Genomic DNA, 21,778 nt, shown 5'->3' on the forward strand with positions numbered 1-21,778 from the left:
TCTCCTCTCCTCTTTTCTTTCCTGCGTTTTTTTTTTTTTAATAATTAAAAAAAAAGAAAAAAAAACCCTCCATAAAGCAGGCTGCAGTGCCTCCTCGTGGTAGCCCTGAGAAAAAAAGGGCTTACTTTGCTCTGGCTTGTTTTGATGGCTTAGCGATGCTTGCGTTGGCTCATTTAGAGCTTTTGGGGAGAGGGAAAAAAAAAAAACCAAGATCCTTAAGAGAGAGAAAAAAAAATCCACTTAAAGATTAAGGCATGATCGAGACCCGTTGAAGTGTCTCCTCGCTGCAATCTAGCTGTAACTTTGACACATTATTTAAGGCTCGTCTGACACTCTGGAATGGCTGCTCGGCAGCAGGAGCTGGCTCGGTCACGGTGTCGGGGATGAAATCCAGGAGGCAGAGGGGCCGGGGAGGCCCAGGAGCTGGGCTTCTGCCTGCTCCCCCCTGCCTGCCCTGCGCCCCGACGGCTGACAGCCGTGGTGTCCCTTGTGTCGTTGCGTACAGCTGCCTAGAATTGTACGTTAACACATGCAATAGGAAATTTTCAGAACAGACTTGGCCTTTTGTCAGATTTCTAAGAAGTTTCCAAATTCCTTTCACTCTGGCCAGTGGTTTGAAATAGCCTTGCCCTGTATCCCCCCTCCTCGATACCTATATTTACCCCCGTGGGAGGATTTCACTGTGTGAACAGAATTCCTGCTGAAAAGATTGAATTCTAGACTCATCGCACTAAGTGTCGTGGCATTAATCTTGATTTATAATGCTGTAACTGATGGTAGAAGCTGGTCCAAGATTTTCTCTCAGTCGGCCTGATCCTGTCCTGGTCTCTCTGCGAGCTTGAACCACAGCGAGGTCATTTGGACGAGAATTGGGCAGTGATTAGCAAAACAGCATTAGGGAAAATATCTGTCTACTAGTAAACAAGAGAAAAAAATGAGAGGCATTTTGGAGGAGTAAACAAAACTTTTTAAAATGAGAAATTTCTTATTCTTGTTTTCCCATCAGAGTGTTAGATATTTTTAAAAAATTGCTTATTGGAAGGAAAATAAAATCTGAGTAGCCAGGCAATTAAGCTGGTAAAGAAGGTTTGTGAAGGATGATCACTGCCCATCCACGTTTTGTTTCAAGTGTGGGCAATATTTGATCTTGTTAAATGTCAGCTGCATTGATTTGAATTGAGGGGACTAGACTGTGAATCATTAAATCCTTGCTCTGTAAATTTGTTGTCCCTTACAAGAAAATTTGTGACTGAAACTTGAGGCTTATAACAGCGAGCCTACCAGGAAGGTTTAATCTCTGATAGAGCTTCCATATATTGGTTTACAGCTATATTGTGTCCAGTTAGAATGATTTTTTTACTTTTTTTTACTTTCCTAATATGAAACTTGATGCTTGGAAAATCTGATAAGTGAGTTTCATTTCCCTGGAAATTTATTACTTCTATTTCCAAGTGCAAGGAAATAAAACAAGTAAAAACAATAAGCAGTCTGTAAGGAGGGTATTAATGAGGGGTCATGCTTTTCTCATGTAGGCTCAAGCTCAGGAGAAAAGCAGAAAGGAGTTGGTTTGGGGGCAATCTAAATAGCTGGTGCCACGTATTTTGCTTTATTTATTTGATAGGAATGGCTCTTCTCTATTTCCCTCTTTCAAACCTGCTCTGCAAATCCGAATGGGGCATGTGTGACAAGAAATAGAGAGTCTTTTCTTCAGGTAGTGTAAACTCCTTTGACTTCAGCTCAGGGACTGGCAGATTTTTAGTTGACAAAAGACAGTTTATGCTGCATCGAGCATCTCTGAAATCTCCATTTGTCTATGTAAAAAAGGTCCTATAGAATTGCAGTGTCCCATCCTTATTCCAGTGGAGAATTGCATTACACTCATCTAATTCCTGGTTCTTTCATTTGGAAATGATGGCATTTCTCACTTCTTCCCAATAATTGTTGTACAATGCTAAAAAGCTGCCAAGTTCCACTCCAGGACTCCTTATACTTAGTAACGGTGGGAAAATTTGCTATCTACAGAGCATTTTATATTGGAAATGAACTGGGCTTCACAACAATGCAGATGTGCATCCCTGTAGATCCAGCTGCTGAAGCAACTCCAGAATTAGACAGAGTGTCCATTTCAAATGCAGGAAAGACAGATGGGAGGATAAACATGAGGTGAGATCTAATGCAGAAGGCAAAATCTCCTGAAAGACAAACAGTAAGAGACTTTAATGGAAGCAAATTTTATTGCTAACGGCATCATTTAATGTTCAGATTTCTTTTGCACCAGTTGCCTGTTGCTCCCCTTGTTTGCTTAGGAAAGTTGTACATGTTCTAGCTCTCTTAATTTTTCGTATTGTACAGCAGTGGCTTAGTTGTGTGTTGTAAATGTGATGCCTTTTTTTAGATTCTATAGCAGGTTTATTTTTAAATGTATTCTCTCTAGGGAAGGGTGCACAGTTTACCAAACAAAATTTACCATATGCTTTGCATCTCCGGTAAAACAGTTGTGTTAGAAAATACTGTATTTTTAAATCTTGTGAGTTGTGAAGAAACTGAGAGAGGCCTGGTGAAGAACACTAGTTAAAATGATAGACACTTAGAAACTCTTTGCCTTCCTGGAGCTAACGGCTTCCAAGAAGTAGCTCAAGAGGGACTATTGAAAACATTATTATTGCTTTTCAGGTTATAGGCCTTGAACCTACAAACACTTGTGCATGTAAATAACTTCATCTAGGTAAGCAACTGCTTTGAACCCAAACGGGCTCCTTGCATATAGGAAGTTTTTTATGTGTGTAAGTGCCCGTAAGATTACAACTGTAGTTAGCGTTTGATTAACGCTTTAATCCTCCGTGGGTGTGCAGCCCTACGGGCAATCCAGAGGGAGTTTCAGATGATGTACCTCAGGAACAGAGTGTCCAAGTGAGCTTGTGGTTCATTAGTTAGCCTGATTTTATATTCTGAGTTTCAAGATGATATTAATATGCTTTTGTTTTTTTGGGCTTAAAAATGAAAGTCAAAGCTACTTCATTCTAAATTAGAAGACTTAGTTTGCAACACATGTTGCTGTTTTGGCTTATTGTTCCTACAAGTAAAAAAGTCTTGAATTTAATTCACAAAATACTTTTTTGGCTTCAATATCTAAGTAAAAGTGAAAGAAAAGTAGAAATACAAGATTACTTTTTAGAAAGTAATTACAATCTTTGCTTTTCTCATTCAACATTTTACTAAAAATCGGCATCGATTTGCAGAGGGTTTTGGTTAACTAAACATTACTGCTGTTGTATAAAAGGCTGTAGGACACAACCTACCCGCCGCAGAAGCTACTAAGACTTTTTCATTAACTCTATTGGAAGCTGATTTCAGTCCTGTACGAATTATAGGACCACTAACTAGAGGAAATATAGAAATTCTTTGTATGAAATTCTTCATTCAGTTACAACCGTGCCTGTAGGACCACACAATCCACAATTGCTAGAATTTTTTTTCGGCAAAAACTCAGCCCTTGAGCAGAGTTTGTGGCAGCAATGGCAAACAATGGATTTAAGGAATGTTTTGAGGAAGCGTCTGTGTTTGTATGGGAATTAGTAGATGGGGATGGGTAAGACGTTATGGAGAACTGAGGTAGGAAGATGCATCCTGCGGGACAGGTGAAGCACAAGAGGAACGGGTAGAAGCGAGCGCCTGCACCCGGGGATCAAGCATGGCCCTTTTTTTCTGGAGAAGTCAGGTTTTATTGTGGCTGTTTGGAACAGGCTGCTTTTCAGTGACCGGGGGAAGACTGCGTGGAGCTTCATGGTTCATCCAGCTAATTACATCGTGCGGAAGCAAGGACATTCCTGCCGATTTTCTTGGTTTATTTGATTCAAAACCACCTTTCCTCTTCTCTCTTTATGCACACAGCTTTCTATTGAAATCCTTAAAGCAATCTTTGTTATCTAGTACCGCTTTGACACTGTTTCTTTGTGCATAAAATAGAAATACCGTTGTGCTAGTCTGCTACTGAGAGACTTATCGCGGGGTTTGGGTCTGTTTCTTTTGCTTAGTTCGGTGTGTGCACGCTCCAAGGATAGGCGTGTAACCAGGGGGGAAATTCACCTCGGCGCTGGGTAAACATTTAAACTTTATGATCCTTGCACTAGCCCTGTACGTAGGGGTGAATTTCATCCTCCATAAATGTAAAGTCTTTCTGTGTGTTATTAGAGTTCCCTCTCTGTATTTGCCATTATCTTTGAACCCCCTCTCTGTCATTAAGCTTTCTTTTAGGGTCCAGGCAAATGTCATTCTTGTCTCCTCTTTCTCTGACTGGCCTCTGGTTATATTAGAAAATAAAATTAATCTCAAGGGGAAAATAGCACTTAAAATTATTACTACTGTTTAGCTTACTAAAGTGATTTGCTCTCTGTGACCTGTCTCAGGCTGATCCTTGTACAAATCAAATCAGCACACGAAACAGCACTTGGAAACTGTTTCCAGACTCAGAATTTCACAGCTCCTGAGCCTTTAGAATGTCACAGGCAAATAAAAAATGAACATATTGGTTTAGCTGTCTTTTTAGATCCCAGACAGTGCCTTATTTTTTTCTCAAGGCACATGATTCTCCCAAGCTCTGTATTAAGTATACTAATATGCCAGCTGTAATTCTTGTAGGTGAGCACATGCTTAAATATTTTGCTGAGTGGGAGCTGCAGAAAGTTTCTAGCCACATCTAAGTCTGTCCCTGTATTGTCAGGGATTAACGTCACTCTGACCTCCAACAGTTTCTCATTAAGCTGTCTGAAATATGAACTCTTACCAAGCTCCTGCTCTTCACTTTAATTTGATGGGTTGCATCAGTGGGCCAGAGGAGAGACCTTGTGGACATGCCCGACTGCCGTGATGTGTCTCTGAGGCTCAGCTCCATCCCTGCCAGGGGCGCATGCACAGACCTCAGCACTGTGTGCTCTGCCCAGCCTGCTTAGCCCTGAGAGAGCGGCGTGTCCTCACAGCACGGTCGGAGACGCCAGCTCAGCGTGCCTGCAATGACAACATCTTCAGTAGTTCTGCCTCTTAACAGAAAATTAGTGTAGGTGTTGTGCCTAACTGCCTGTATAGGTGGCTATACTGTTTTCAGTTTCCGAGGTATTTCAAACCACACTAACATGGGCGGCTGTCTGGTACACAGTGGTGCCGGTGCGTCCTCCAAGCCCAAACTCCACAAGCAATACGAGGCTGATCCCGTGACACACAGGTAATGTCACTCGCTAATGCAATTTGTTGCACAATTAGGCTCTAACATCATTGCCTTTCTGACCTTGTTGGAGTGCGGGATACCACAAAGATGACATACGCTGCTTTTTCACTTCCCTCCTTCCCGTCCAATTCAACAGATACATTCCAATGTGAGATTTAAGCAATGACATTACAAAACCCGTGACAACAATTTGTTCGTCTTGTGGTGACCTCTTGTGGAGTCATTTAGAAATCAGGCTTGATCGGTTATGTACTGTACGTTCCAGGGAGGGAAAGGCAAGAGCCGTGATCCAAAATGTTCTCGGGCTTGGAGGGACAGTCAGCTCACGCTGAAGGACGCGCGGTCTCCCTCAGGCTCTCGGCATGTGGGTTTGATGGTGGGGTCATTCACTTGTGTCTCCGTACTTGCTACACTTTCTGTCTTTGTGCTTCATAAAACCCAACCTGTCCTTGACTCTCAATCATAGGCTTACCTTTAAAGAATTAGTATTAAAAAACGAAGTACGTCATAGAAATGTATCTGCACCTTAGGAGAAAGATCCTAGCTTTTGTGTCACCCCATTTTTTAAATTGTCGTTCTGCACATGTGGTAGACATCAGGGTGACTGCTAAGCTTTCAAGGTGCGACTAGGTGTGAATTGTTTAAAACAGGACTGCCACCAAGTTAATATCGAAGTTTGTATTTGGAAAATCTAAAAGTGATTGTTCTTCACCCCCTGCCCGTGTCTAATGCATAAAATCGAAACCTTCCATGTCATTCACGTTATCTTTTGTGCCGATTCTGTGCAAAGCCAACCTTTATTTTTCATTAATTCTTGCAGGGCTTGAAGCTGTTCCCAATGAAACCAATTGCCAAACCGATTGTGGAAGCCAGATCAAATCTGTAGTGTAATTTCCCCCCTGCCTTTTTATTGTCCTTGCTCCAAGTCATTCCCGTCTCATGCAAACTACAATAACTACGGCAAGCATTTACTTACAGGAAAAATTATCTCAACTTCCTCTCTGTGCATAGAATATCTAGCAATGTACTGCACTGAACAGCATATCGAGAAATGGTATTGATTACTCAGAGTTTAACATGACGAGCCGTTCGTTCTTCTCTTTGTGGAGACCAAATTATTTTTACACTCAGATAATGTTACAAGACTCGAAATAAATAAATAAAACCTTTGACCTATTTTGAGACCCCCTTGCAAAGATAATTCTAAAAACACCCACTCAGGTCAAGGTTTTTTCTTTTTTTCCCCCGTTTGTTTTGCTTTTCATTTTTTGGCTTTATTATTTGGTCACTAAGCAAAAGGTTTGCTGGGTTTTTTTTCTTCCAGGCTGGAGGGAAAATATGAATGTCATAAATATTTCATTTTCATAGCTCAACTTGCATTGTTCCTCACTTTTGGACCTTGCCAGCAGTCAACACAGTAGTAAATTTCAGCACCTGTGGACCTTTTTCAGTAATTTATGATTTCCATTAGATTTCCATTAGAGATGGACTAAAATGGTTTAGAAAAGTGCTAGCACCTTCAGCCATACGGATTTTGCCTGTCTCTGAGGAGGGCGTGTTGTATTTTGCTGCCTGTGCGTCCGCTTGCTGCCAAAGGTTCGGCTTTTCAGTTTGAGCGGTCTGCTCTCAGTGCCAGGCAAAATGCCTCCGTGAAGAGAGGGTCCCGCATCAGAGAAAGGACGGGCAGGTCCACAACAGAAAACTAGGCTCCTCAGTAAAAATGTTGCTGTTTCTTCCATTCTGCCTCTGCAAGCTTGAACAGTGCAAATTCAGCTCCCAGTGACTGACTTTGTTGGGTCAGTACAAGCATCTGGATTTCCTACAGTCCAACAGCCACACTTTTTTGTCGGCAGTCCTCCATTCTGCGCTTTGTGGGGTGCCTTCCCCCTCCTTCCAGCTCTCCCTCTTACACAGCTGGGGTCTGGTACAGGGTTTTGGTGGTGGGGGGGGCTTTTTGTGTTTTAATATTGCTAGGAAACATGTTGGAGGGAGGCCTTACATAAACCAGGTGAGAAGTTATGGTTTAGTTTGATTAAGAAATTGGCTTGATACTCCCTCCAGGTCTAATGCAAGCTTACAGGCAGGCTGTGTTGGTTCCAGAACTAGTTAAGAACCTGGAAAATCTCCCAGCTTTCAGCTCTTCATGCCTGCCACAAATTGAGATAACAGCGGCAAATAAATCACAGCAAATAATTTAGTCATGAATTGTCCATTGGCGTTGTATCATAGTTTGAATATATTTCTCATAATAGCTCACGATAGTCCCATTGACATCCACTTGACTTTTATTAAGTTTTGCAGATTTCCCTCGCATGTGAATGGCTCTGACTGGCGTATGATTCTAGCAGCTGATTCAGGGATTGAATATTAGAGCGGATATTGGATGAAGTATTGTACCCACGGCGTTTTCTGGAAGCTGTCCTCGGGGTGGGATTGGAATTTTGGTCATTCTGTCAGTTCTGTATTAATGATTTTAACCAGCTGTACTACATCTAGCCACCATCCCTATGTAAAACTTCTCTTTTGTTGCCATCCTCCTACCACCTTTCAGCGTTGTCATTTAAGCGGTCGGGCACTCCAGGGTGCACGGATCATGCTGAGATAACGTCATACCCTGAGTGCACTTCACAATGGTTTGCAGCAAGCCGAGGAGTGACATTATCTCAGCAGGACACCTGCCCTTCACCTTCCATATGGGGACCCACCTCTGAAAGGTCAACACTTGCGGTTTAAAATAATATTTTAGCCATTGCTATTCAGAATTCAAAGAAAGAGGGGAGTGAATGTCAGATAGCCATGAAATTTATGAAACCCATTACTCCCAACAAATGACAACCGGCCCAAGACATACACTGCGAGAATAGTTTTACTTAGGTTTTAAGCACAATTTAAAAAAAAAGAATATTCTGCAGGACATTGTAACATATAGCTCAAGTGCCAGGGGAGTAGCAATTTGTATTCTAAAAAAGTTACTTGTTTTAAAAATGCATTGGTGAATGGACACACTGAGGACTTTTATCACTTTGCTTTCTCTCTGCTGCTTCTCGGTGTACAGTGGGTTTCGGAACAGCCATAGACCTACTGAAATGGTCGTGCAAACGGTGTCCTGGATGAGCTGAGCACACCGCCTGCAACAGCGGGTCTGTCTCATCAGTATCGCCTGTCTTCCTTCCACATGTTTTGGGTAGAGGTATTATGAAAGTATTGTTTCCTCAAATCTTGTTTCCCTTCTAACCTGTAACACAAAACTGAGAAAGCACTTTTGCGATGTTACAAATGGCCAAATAAGTCACACAATTCCTTTTCTGTTCCTTTTCCTTTGTATGAAGAATGTAACTCCTGGAGCCCAGCTCTTGAAATAAATGCTGTTTGTGGAAAATGAAACATATCTTCCACATATGTTTGATGGTATTAAATTTGCACCTTCTTTTTTACCATTTATGCTACTAAATCACAGCAGCAGAGATGGCAAAGAAAAAACCTGATTTATCACTGTTTTGTTTGGTTTTACTGCTGATGCAATTCCAGTGAAATTAGTGGAGTCCCACCAGCACAAGTCATGCAGTGCTGAGCCGCGCCGAGGCATTTTGCTTTGAGAATCGGGCTGAGTACTTCTGGGAAATGTTTCTCAATATCAGCTCAGCATGACAAGGGCATCAACTGGCTTGGGGATGGGAGTTTCTCTTCAGTGGTTAGACATACCTTTGATTTGCTGCATAATGCTTCGTATATTGTTTGATGCAACAGCAAATGGAAGGCAAACAGATTTAAGAAGTGTCTAGGGGAGCAGGTAAGCCACACATTTACAGATACCATTTTTAGCCTCTTATGTTCTAGCAAGGTTCTGTTATTCTGCCCATTACTGTATTTTCTGAAGATTTTTCAGGTACTGAAGGAAGACAGAAGGATTTTTGTTTCATCATTATCACATGATTGCTAGATTTGGCTAAAGAACTGAATCTGATTTTGCTAGATTTCTGGCTCAGTTTAAAGCCAAGAGGACTTGGCTATGTTATGAAAAGTGCCCTCTCTTGAAACTATCAAAGGAATTGAAAGTGCAGTTCTCATGGGAGTCTTCCATTAGTCATCACAATAACAGGTTATTAATCATAAAAGCCCTTATGTTCAGAGTTCATTTCGTACTAATTTTGTTCTAGAAATATATACCATGTTCAGGGCTGTCCATTAGAAATGAAATTATGGTAACCATCGTTGAAGAGACATCTTAACAATAGTTGTCAAAATTGCATTGTCTTAGAAATGGATTTTAAAAAGTACTGTTTTTTTCTAAAGGAGAGCTATTTGGATTGAGCTTCTTTTATTGATGAATTTCCAGAGACCCTGAGTTTTGGATTATTTTCTGGCAATTAACATTTGTATTCCATGTATTATCTTTCCTACTATATTTTGAAACATTATAGAACATGTCAACAGAAATTCATAAGAATTTAGTTGGTAGTTGAAAGGATAGAGTTACTCAAGCTATGAAACAAGCAAAGAGGTCTTTTTCAGGGACAAAATACCCTTGGGGTGGGGAGAGTGCGTATGTGTGCGTTCGGGTGTGGGTCTAAGGTAAGCCGTGGCTGCAGCTCTACTCCAACATGCCAGTGCAACCTAGGACTGATCTCCAAATGCACTGTTTGTCCTGGATGGAAGGTGGGCTGTGTTGCATCATTGTAGAGTCTTACTTCAGGCAACTTTCCTTCCTCTGTTTTCCATGAAACTGTTTAATCCGTGGAGCTTTGATGTTTAAACTGGTCCTGACCTTCTGTGAGTACTTCAAAAGGGAAAATTAGCTGCTTGGAAAAATATAACGACTTAAACCTAGCGATTTGGGACGCACATGTTAAATTCCCACTGAACTTGGGTCGACTTCTTCATTTCTTTTGGGCGTTATTTGCTGATTGACTTATAACTTGAGAAAGGTGTTAATTTTCAAGACTTTAGGAATTTGTTTATTGATCTGTCTTTGAAACGTTGTTCCTGTTACAAGAAGAATCCATCAAGATGCAGGGAGCTGCTCTAAATACAGAGTATAAAAGACTTTGATTAACTTTATTTTGGCTTTTACTTACCTCTAATGAGTAAAAAGATTAATTGAATAACACTCCCTGGCTTCACGATGGTTGATGGTCCATAACAACTCCCCTGGTTCTCATAGTTTATAATTTAGCTGTCAAAACATTCTCTAGGTTAGATCTTGGCAAGAAAGGTCTTGACCACTTTTTTTTTTTTAATGAAACAAATTTACTTCATCTATTTGTAAGTTATGGAAGTCAGTTGAAAACATCCCACATTAAAATATGTGCCCAGTCAATGTTAAGTAGTTATTATTTTGGAAGGATAACAATACAGTACATCATTTAAAAATATTTTAAACATGTAACTTACCTTAGCTATGATTTCTTATAGACTGGAATATACATATATTGACAAAGATTTTCAGATGAGGGGAACATCGCTACTGCATACTAATGATACTTTTTGGAATAGCTGAATTTAGCAAATTTTTCTTGTGATCAACAGCTGCTTGATATTTTGGAACTTTTTTAAAAGTATTGCTTAAAAGTCCTATCTTTTTAAATGACTTGCTGTTCAAGATCTAGTGTATTAAAATACATTTTTGCTCTGTAAGCCTTCAAGGCAGGCTTCAGTTTGAATACTGCAGGACTCGGCTTTTGATCGTCGTAGTTTTCCCCTCACATCCCTGGAGTACAGTTTTCTGTTTTCCTGGAGAGAGCACATCTTTCCCATCTCTGCTTTATCCCACCAGTTATGAGGCCCTTTTGGTGACTAAACACAGGCATCTGTTCCTAGGCAATCCTGTTTTCAAGAGCGTCTTTCCCATTCAAAGCCAACTGAAGCCCTTTGCTTGATTGCAATTACTAATAGCTGGATACAGCTGTTGGAGCACTGTGGCTATGACTTGTGGGTCCTTCAAAAAGAGAGAACTTCTCTCACCTTTAAAAGCTTCTTGGAGGTTCAGGACAACACCTGAGCCTTAGAGCAAGGGCAGCCTGGGAAAAGGTCTTGCCTCAGCTGTTGGCCCTGAGCAGAGGGTTGCATGGGGTGGGATGTACTTCACCGTTCAGGACAGCGGAGCTCTGCAAAGTGCCAACTGGTGAAAGCAACTCTCTGCTTTCTGTAATTTTTGTTGCATCTTCCTTATAAATCACACAGTTAAAACCAGATCTATTTCTAAAGCTAATTTACCCTGCGTAATGATTGCTGGACTTGGTGGTTTTTTTCTTTTCTGTAATTAAAAATACTTTATGAATTCTGCTAGGTGTATTCCCTTCCCTTCTAGTACTATACCCCTCTTCCAGGGTTGGTTTTGTTTTGGTTCTTTTTTTTTTTTTAATTAGCTTCACTTTCTTAATCTTTTACACCTGCTTTCAAGGAAAATAAAGTTTCCTACACTGTTAATTTTGCATGTAAGTATCTCAGTTCCTATTTTGACATTTTAAGTGTATGTGTTTGTTCAACATTCCTTATTTTGTTCTTATTTCCAGTGGAATTTTGCCATGATTTGTGTGTGTCAAAGGGAATATGCAGTTAAATATGAAGTATTCTTTTTTCTATTAAGCCAAATCCTTTAAGGTGCTAAGTGCTGTCAAATTCTGTAATTTTACTGATAACAGAAGATGCTAATTTTTAGCATAGACCCCTGTATCCTCCTGTCTTTTTATTCACTCAGATTACCGAAATAGTAGTCCAAGGATATCCCAACAGTAAAATGGAATGGAAGAGAAGATCCTTCATAAATACAAGACCTTATTAGTATTTTCTACAAAAATCTCCTAGATTTCCTACCAAAAAAACTCATATAAAATCCTACATTGTAAATATAAATTTCTACATGTGGGCCAAATTCTTATCCAGCTAAAATTAACATCTATGGCACTAGGGTTTATTAAAGTAATGGAAAGTGTTGCACAGATATTGCACACTGCAGAAATCCTTTTTACTACTATAATAAAACATAAAATAAAACTGTCTGTACTTCTCTATGTCAAAACCGCCCTTTCTGTGCAACACCACTTCTTAAAAAATGAGGTCTGACTCTTGCCTCTGTAAAACTATTTTATGAGAAAATAATCTAAAAGTCTGTCCAGGGCTTGTCAGTAGAACAGGATTGCTGATAGCAAGACCACACAGGGAGACACTAAGCCATTTTTGACTCACATCGGCAGTTACATGGTAGAAGTGTGGACACGTGAAAGTTTGGTAGCGAAACTGACTGGAAAACTGTTGTCTTGAGTAGCAAGGAGCACCACAGTATCTGAATTACCAGTGGACTTTCGCGGTAGGCTTAAGGAAAGTTTCCTTGAGGATAGCTTTTAAAGAACTCTTGGGTTTGAGGCAAGCTGATGAGATCAAACTGCAGTGCAAGTTCAGACACATGTTTCTTAGGCTTATTCACAGCGAGATTACATTTCAGTCCTCACCAGCAACATTTCCAAAGCAGTTTATGGTTCCTCCTGAGGGCTGGCCATCTTAACTGCGCCACGCTATGTCAGCTGTGGGAACTGTGGGCTCTGAGGTGATGCAAACTGGGGAGCATGAATTTTACAAAACCCACCAGCTCATTTCTTTTATGGTTATGAAAACTCGACTGTGTCTTAAGCTGTAACATTTTTAACTCTCAATTTACAATACTTCAATATTCAAGAGTTACCAGTCAGGCTTTCCCATCTGGTTATTTGAAGGAGTCCGCATGGAGTTGGTGTGATTAGTACTACTGTTGAGATGAAACATGAAAAGTCTATGTGCAACATCTATTGGCAATGTGAACTTTACAGTGAATAAACTAGGCAATACAGGAGTTATTCAGTCAATAATTAAATGTAAGAATCAATATTTAAGTCCAAGAAGAAGCCTTAAGAGTCTTGATCTTGTTAAACTCCGATCTCAATTACATGATCAGAGATGCTAGAAGTGTTTTTCTGTGCAACTTTGTATCATTTTCAAAGTCACTGAATCTTCTTCCACAAGGAGTTTGATTGTTGACTTCAGCTGAAGTAAGTTTAGATCAACACTGAGTTATTTTGAAAAATCCTTCCTGATGCTTTCACTGAGCTGAGACATCTGAATCTTCTGAGGTTAACCCTTCCTTGTTTCGGAATCATCACCGTGTTTTGCAATTCCTTTTTTGCCTCTTCTCAGCTGAATTTATTTCAAATAGGAAAGAATAAATTCAAAGTAATTTCATCTTCTTTTCTTTCTTTTAACAACTAAACGAAGCAGCAGATTTTGTGAAGTTGTGATCAGGATTGTTTAGCAATGATTTTTGTCTCTGTAAGTGATATCCATTGTATAATTCTGGTTCTCTGATTTCCAGTTTCGTTATGATAGAGAGAGATGGAATATGAGAGGTGTTTCTTTGAGCTTTCATTTTAGTAGGTTGTTTGGGGTTTTTTCACTACGACATACCCATTTTCCCCCACCATGGTACCTGATGCTGTGAGAAAACCATTAAGAAAGAGTCTCTCTCCGTAAGAGAGGCCTTGTGGCTAAGGAAAAAACACCCTTCTGAGTGAACTGAAAATCTCCGACTCATCTGTGCAAGCTGAACTTGGAATCATAGCCTTTTTCTTATTTTGAATACAGTTTTCTTGTTATATATATGAAGCTCAGAAGGTCTCCTAGCAGTCTAAGTAGGGCAGAAATGTAGAAGCTTCGTCAACTTAGAATATTAATGGCTGCGCTCACACAGGCACCGTGTTGGTATTCATTTATTTGGAAACAATTCTTGTTATTAGCAACATTAAGGAGGGTGAAATTTTGGGGCTGGATCTTTGGCTGGGGTGAACTTGCATAGCCCTTTTAATTCCAAATACTTGAAATTGTCAGTGCTGAGCATATTGTGAAATGGTATCTCTCATATGGAATCTGAAGGGAAACACCTAAACATACAATCTATTTCATTCATAGCTAACATAGTCGACAAATGTTATAAACCCAAAATTCTTACATCTACCAAGAAATCAGATCAATAATGTGCCTTCAGTATGGCTTATCTCTTTTTGTTTTAAAGTAAAGCCCACTTCCACGTCCTTCTCTGGGGTACATACAAATGCGGAATATTGAACTTTCCTTTTTCTTCAGTAATTTTCCTATAATTTCACTCAGCCACACTCCTAGTCATGTTTTTCTGTCATTTCTTACATTTCCCTTGAAGTTACTTGAATAATAAGATGCGCCCCTCTCTTATCCTATTAATCAGGCTCCTAGTACAACAGTTGTACAAATACTAAGAATCTGCATACTTGCAAGAGTTTACCTTGGAATAAGTTCACTTCGATGTTTCCGTGAAAGTTCACATTCTCATTTTTTGAGGTTTTATTTTTAAAGGAATTCTTTATATGCAGGTAGACATTTGTGCTTAGTGTATGTTTCTGTGAATGACAAATAACTGCAAGAAAATGATGTGGTGCTTAGATATGCCAAGCATTTTTATAGAGTGGAATTGTAAGTAACAAATAGTTGATTTATGGCAACTCGTATCCTTGAAAATTTAGGATATTTTTTCAGTTTCGTAATATATTTAGAGAAGCTGTAATCTACTGTGTGTTATGCAAATTATCACCATCCTCTTATCTTCTCTTTTTTTCCATTTCTAGCATGCTTCACTGGTGCTCCTTGGGTACGTGTGGGTGAAGGATAATTTGACTGCCCTCTAGCACTCCAGTGCCTGGTATTGCACAATCAGGGAATCTGGTGTCACATTAAGGCAATTCTTATAATATAATCAAAGTTCTGATGTTGTACTGTCCTTTAGATGAAACAAACTAATGAAATGTATTGACCCTCCTTGTGCACTTCTGAAGCAAAATGACTAAGCGGTATTGAAACGACATGAAATACATTGACATTGATTGTGAAGTCTGCGTTCCCAGAGTCACTTTGGTAGCTGATTAAAGTGTCACATTGACAATATAGCCCCTTTTGAACAGGAAATTAATACCAGCCTGGTGGCAAGGAACGTTCTTCCAGACTGCAGCTTGCACTATCACCAGTCCTCAGAAATGAATCAGAGGCTCAGCTATTCCAGGGTGGCGTGCTGCTTTACCTGATTATAACAAATAGATTGAAATTGCAACTGCCACAAGGAAAAAAAAAAGCTTGTGACATTTTATGTTTATTCTCATGATTCAATATGCTTATTACTGATAGGAGTTTCAACAAAGACTTAACATGAACTATGTGTTTGCAGTCAGTTAAAGCTCCATCGAAAGTACGCGTCACATTAGCTATGTCTTTCTAATCTATCTATCATCTGTTTGAATACATAAAAGCCTTTGTTTTACTATGTGGCTGATGTACGCACAAGTTGGGGGAATTTCTATACAATGGGATATACAGGCATAGAAAAAAAAGTATGTGTGACAGACAGAGGGAGAGAAAATTATGTATTCATTGCATTGTGCAGTGCTAAAAAGGAGGGAATGAAGCAGGTGGAGCAGCAGTAGAAGCTTAAAGACAGGATCATCTCTGAGATCTCAGAGCCCATTTCTCCATCCCAGGAGCATCCTTTATAAACAGCCTGATGCAGGAGAAATTGAAGGAACGGAAAAGGAGCTGTGGCATGGGAAACAAATATTTATTCATTACTAAGTGAGAATCTAAAAGAGAAAATTATGCAGATGTAGAAAACAGACAGCAGTCCTATCCTGGAAAGATCAAATTCTAGGCCTGTCACCATCTCGCAGCACAGTTCATCCCTTTTAAAATGAAAGGAAGATGCATTTTTGAGCACTGTATTATCCAGCCATTGTTTTCTTTCTTGCAATAAACTTCGCACTGTAGTTTTAGTGAACAGAGCTATGCTGGTTTATACCAGCTGAGACTGACTCGACAGGCCATCATGTCCCCTTACACCTATTCCCAATTCTCAGCCGCCTCAAACAGCTGCCTCTCCTTCAGTCTCTGCAATCTTCCAAAGCTCTTTACCTTATAAAACTCTCACTCTGAGCGCAGCAGGTCACAGTTTCCTCTTCTAGGTCTTAGACTGGCCACTCAATTCACATCACACGAGCCAGCTGCAAGCCAGATTTCTTTCACGTCTCTGTGCAGAGTTATGGAGGGGAGGATGAAATGGGAAGGAACAGCTCTGCTATAAGATACGTAAGTGCGATGCTGATGAGCAGACCGGCCGAAGAAAATGGATCAAGGCTGGAGGAGTTAGGAGAGAAAAAGAGGTAGTAAAAATTCTTGCCTTGCAGTACAGCAAGGAAGTTTGTTTGGGTCATTACTTGTGAAAAGGTTTGGGGATTTTTCTAGAAGGTATCACAGAAATGCAAAGCAACCGTATGGCCATTAATAATAGTGCTATTACAAGTTAGCTGTATGGATAATTCCTGTGTATTTCTTTACACATCCAGTGTCCAGCCTTGTCTCTGCGTGCACAGCTTCTCTGAGCTAGGGCTGGCCAGATAGCACCGCATGGAAAGATTTCTGTCAGAAAATGCCTGGCTGGACAAAAAGGTAGTGTTTTATGGAGATGGTCTGACTGCAGACACTCAGCAGGTCTCTGCTGGAACCAGCCACCCAGCAAGGAGTCAAAATCCTGCTGCCCCAATAGCCCTTGGGCCAGGCGCTCAAAGCCAGCGCTGTGTCCAAGGGACTGCAAGCCCTGGGCTCCCCAACTCCTGGGTGCAAGATGCCCCAGGGTCCCTGACTTCTATGCTTTCAGCCTGGCCCTGTGGGCTGTCCAGATGCAGGAGCATCCAGCTGCCTTTCAGCCTGCCCCAGAGGCTGATTCAGCGGGGAGCCTGGCAGCACTGGCTTTCCCCAGCACCCGGGTACCTCGCTAAGGAGGTTCACATGGGGGCTTTGATTCCCTCTTTGAGGCCAGTCTGCTGTTTGGGTTCCTGAGGGCTGATTCCTGATGGACTCACAACCCCTGAGACATTGCCAGGTCCATCCCTGGCACGGCATCCCACCGCCATAGAGCAGAGCGATCCGTCTAGCCTGCATTCGGTCCGGGAGATTTGTTGGAGGGATTGAGAGGGTGGGAAGCCCCTTTCTATCTCATCTCTTCTGGAGTCTGGGGCTTCTTGTTCAGGAATATTGTTGTTACTTTCAGTGCTGCTCCTGCTGTTGATCTTGGCCTTTGCTTCTGTGATTTCTGTTCCCCGCTGCACTACTTAGGTGAACAATAAGTTCCATTTCCAGCAGTGGTCGGCCTCCTCTCTTACCCCTTGCCTGCAGGAATTTCTTTTGTTTGGTTTGATATTTTTAGTCACGCTGTGTTGTAATAATAAGAACAAGACCATGGGTATGCTAGATTCCAGCCCTCCTTCAGTTGCCATGGCTTGTCTTCGTGCGTTGTTATTGCTTTGGATGAGCTACTGCTGCTGCTGTGGCCCTACTCCTTGATTTCTGCTTCTTTAATACTGTTCCCTGCCTTACTACAAAGTGAACAGCAGTGCTTGTTCTCTCTGTCTGACATCTTGAATCCATCCACGAACCCATTATTTTCTGTAACGGTCAAAACCGATGTAGGAAGGGGGAAAAATGAAATGAAATAAAAAAAATAAACAAGATTAAAATCCTGTGTACTGTGGGACAATTCTCTGCACTGTAGGAGGTGCTTGTGCACCCAGCTGGACAGGTAGATGGGGAGGTGACCCTAAGCCCCGTGTTTACGTTGCAACCAGGCCATGGGGTGCTGAGAATGGGGGCACCAAGGGGCCCTGAAGGTCAGACCGGGTTGAAATCTGTAGTCTATAAGAAATTATGTCCTGTTGTTGTCTTAAAAGTTGCATGAAGCTGTCCTGATGAGACTAAATCATGGATATGCACAGGGGAGCCACATACATGTAGAGACAAGGTCTGAGGGAAAAATAAACCAACAACATTCCACTCTGCTTGTCACTCTACAGCCACCGAAGTGCTTAGAGGGGCACAGGCTTGGTAGAGCTAGCCAGGGATTGAGGTAGGCTTTGCCAGCAGCTTTGGTGGAGCTCTGCTGTCCGATGGGAATTTCAAGCTGCTCCGAACCCTCAATGCTTTAGTAACTACTCATTTCATGCTGTTGATAAAACTCATTTATTAGCTTTTATAACATAACCTTTCATTGTTAATTCCTTCCTCTTTCTCTACACTTTCCATCCTTGCCTCCATGTGATAGAAGGGAATGAGCAACAAAAATTTGAACGCTCCACATCTAAGAAAGTTCCCCCAAAGTACTGCTTTTTTCTCTGTGATTTTTCACAACGAAAATGGGAAGGCCATCAGGTTCCTGGCCCAAAGTAGGAAAGCTGCAATGTACTTTGTCTTCTTAAATTTTATGTTGAAAATGGTTAATTTTATCATGAGTAGTTTATCCTTTTACAATATATTTTCTGAACTAATGAAGCACTTTGAATACTTCAGTAGAAGGGAACCAGTTAATAAAACTTCTCTGACCTGCCGCTGTGATCCTTCTCACAGGACTTACTGTGTGCAATCTGGATCTCGTCCTTCTGCCCTTCTCCACAAGCTGGTCTTTCATATGTTATTTTAAAAACAGAGAATTGGATACTCTCTTATTTTACAAACAAGTAAAACAATCCATATGTAAATACATATATGAAATATCTATATGTATATCTCTTTCCCTAGATATATGTGTATACGTATATATACACATGTATACATAAAATAAGGAACTGCCATCTGATTTTTGCAGCTGCAGTTAGTCACCTTACAGTACAAAGCCCTTCCCTTTCTATGTAGGTGCAGGCTCCTGTAAGTCTGTTTTTATGATGGTTAGCACAAAAAGGTGGCTATTTCATCTATGTAATTCTTCACCTTTTGCACTAAGGGAGCTTCCTTGGAGAAGACTATAACATTTTACTGATTGCTCTTGTAAGCAATCCAAAAATCAAGGAATCTTATGTAGTTTTCTTTAATGTAGTCTGGATGATGAATTTACATCTATATATCAGAAACACTGCCTTCTGCCCTACATTACTAATGTCAGAAAATTGCCACTATATAATTCATCAAAGTATTTCTATAGACTCCCCCTTTATTATCTCTTCTCTTGCAAACGGTATAATTTGCCTTCATTCTATGTCAATGAGAGGAACTTTAATCTTGGCTACTGCTGCAGAAGGTGCTGTACACATTATAAGAATGGCAAGGTAAGGAGGGATGGGCCCAGATAAAAACACAGATTAGGAGCTACTTACTTAACTGCAAACATGGCAACAAATTTCTTTTTAAAAGTAGCGTGCTTGAAAATTTTGCTTAAAACAGTCACGTAATAAAAGTCTTTTTGCACTATAACTGTTTTAATCAAAATTATTTCCTAGAGTTTCTTTTACACGAAAGAGTATATACTGAAGACTGTTATACTGCTTTAGAAATGTGCAGAGCCGTAAGGTGGATTTAGCTGTGAGAAATTCTCAATATCTCATAGTCATATTGTACCTTTCACCCTAGAATATCCTAAAGTACTTTTCACACGTAAAAAACTGATACGTAATTGCACCTGCTTCAGATATGAAATGCAGCAGTTGTTTAATGGTGCACAGAAACCCTAGACAAGGGTACAGGGCCAGAAATTGAAGAATACAATATCCAGCTGAAAATCCAGGTGGGATTTAGGATGGTAGGATGTAATTGCTTCAATTAGAATTTTGTGAGAATAATATATTTAATAGGTGCAATTCCTGGCCCTGTTGGAGTCAATGAGAACATTGCTGTTGATTACAAATGAGGTTGGAATTCCTCTCATATCTCTACCTTTATGAAAAGTTTAATGAAATACTGCAGTCAGAATTGTTTGCAGGATCTTATTTTTTTCATCTCCTCCAGAAGAATTGGCTTGATCCGCAGTCCAGCATTATAGCTATGAAATCTTGTTAAGCACCTGTTTTACACCCGTAAAAGTGAGAGGAGAATTAGATCCAGCATCTCCTGTGGCCTTTCCCACCAGTGTGGGATATTGGTTCATTCCAGCCCAGATAGAAATGTCAGCTGCAGAATCAGCCTGACGTACACAGCTGTTCCATGGAGGTTTCCAGTATAAAAGTAATTTCCCATACAAGTACCCAGGCTGATAACTCCTATGCTGCGCCGATCCTGTCAGATCGCACTTGGTAAAGTTTTATGACTGTAAGCCATGTTTTAAAATATCAAATGTTTCTTTTTGGTTACTGTAGAATGTTAATAGGCGACGGGGAGGAAAGGACTGTGCGTAGACACACAGGAAATGTAAGCTATGAAGTTTAATATACTTCTGTGATGAATAAGGAAAATATTTTATTCTATCCATTGACCTCTCCTTTCTCCTTCCCTCCTTCCTTCTTTCCCGTCAGCTCTTTTGGTATCAGAAGGGTTTAATGCTAATCTTAATGAAAATCTTCTATTGATTTGCTTTCGATACCGAGCTGTGTAATGCAAACACCAGTCTGTGAGCTGTTCACTTCCCTTTAGACAGGCGTCCTAAGGAAAGGTGCAAAAGTGTATTCCCAGATCTCCCACTCCACCAAGAACATGTCTACGGGCACATGTTCTCACTGCCTCACAGCTGCGCTGTGCCATGGCGTTACCCCATTGCAGCTACGTGGTTTCTTAGCCAGCCCCCTGAACCTGAGCTGCTCATCCAGCCCGGAGTGTGGATGGAGAGACTCTGTGGGTGTCTGTGCCTGTCGCTGTAGGCATGTCCCGAGGGTCCTCAGCAGAGCTGGGATGGTGCAGTGGAGGCCTAAGCCTTCCTGGTTGAGTAACTATGGATTCCCCTCCCAGTTTGGGGGATTTGCTTCCTCAAAATCAGTGGGGCATAGTGCCTCAGTGTCTCCTCCAGGTCCTGCTGTGCAGAAGTTGCTGTGAGTGGAGCAGGTGCATGTGAAGTACATTTTTCTTACATGGTATCTGCCCTGGGGATGGAATTTCCATGCACAAAAAAGGCTGAACATTTCTGTGAGGAGGTTCCAGTTAGAGAAAGATAAAATTCTTTGCACTACATTCTCCCATTGAAGCGCTGCAGCGGAGTGAGAACACCAGAGAAACTGCTGTGACTTTCCAGGCATGCCATAGGAATCTTCCAAACAACACCCTAAAAGCGATCCAGCGATTTCCCATCCAGATAGTCTTGGAAGGGTTCATACCCTCATGCTACAGACTTTCAACACTTTTACTGAAAGAAGAAACCAAAATGAGCAAAAGCCGTTAGTAATCGAGAGCTCGGCAGCTCTCCCCAGTTCAACTGGATGCCGTGAGCTCAGGTCTTACCCCTGTGACACTGGTCCACCCCTGTGCCTGAGCACAGCTCTAAAGTCCTGCCACAGCACGAGGGAAAAGACATTTTCTTTCTTCCCCTCTAAGATAAACAAAATTTTTAAAAGTGATTTGCTTGAAAGCTGCTACCTATTTTTTCTTATTTCATGCCCCAGCTTGCTTCTAGGTTGTTGCTGTGATTTTTCTTTTTTCTTTTTGAAACTCATAACACATGGACTCTTTCAAAAACACCAAGTATTTGAGATAAAGCTGCTCTCAGCCTACGGCATAAAATGTAGGGCTACATGAAAGTAAAAGAGGATGAGAGCTTTTCAATCAATTTGA

The sequence above is a fragment of the Opisthocomus hoazin genome, chromosome 10 (genome assembly GCF_030867145.1).
Source record: "Opisthocomus hoazin isolate bOpiHoa1 chromosome 10, bOpiHoa1.hap1, whole genome shotgun sequence".
In the NCBI taxonomy this organism is placed as follows: domain Eukaryota; kingdom Metazoa; phylum Chordata; class Aves; order Opisthocomiformes; family Opisthocomidae; genus Opisthocomus; species Opisthocomus hoazin.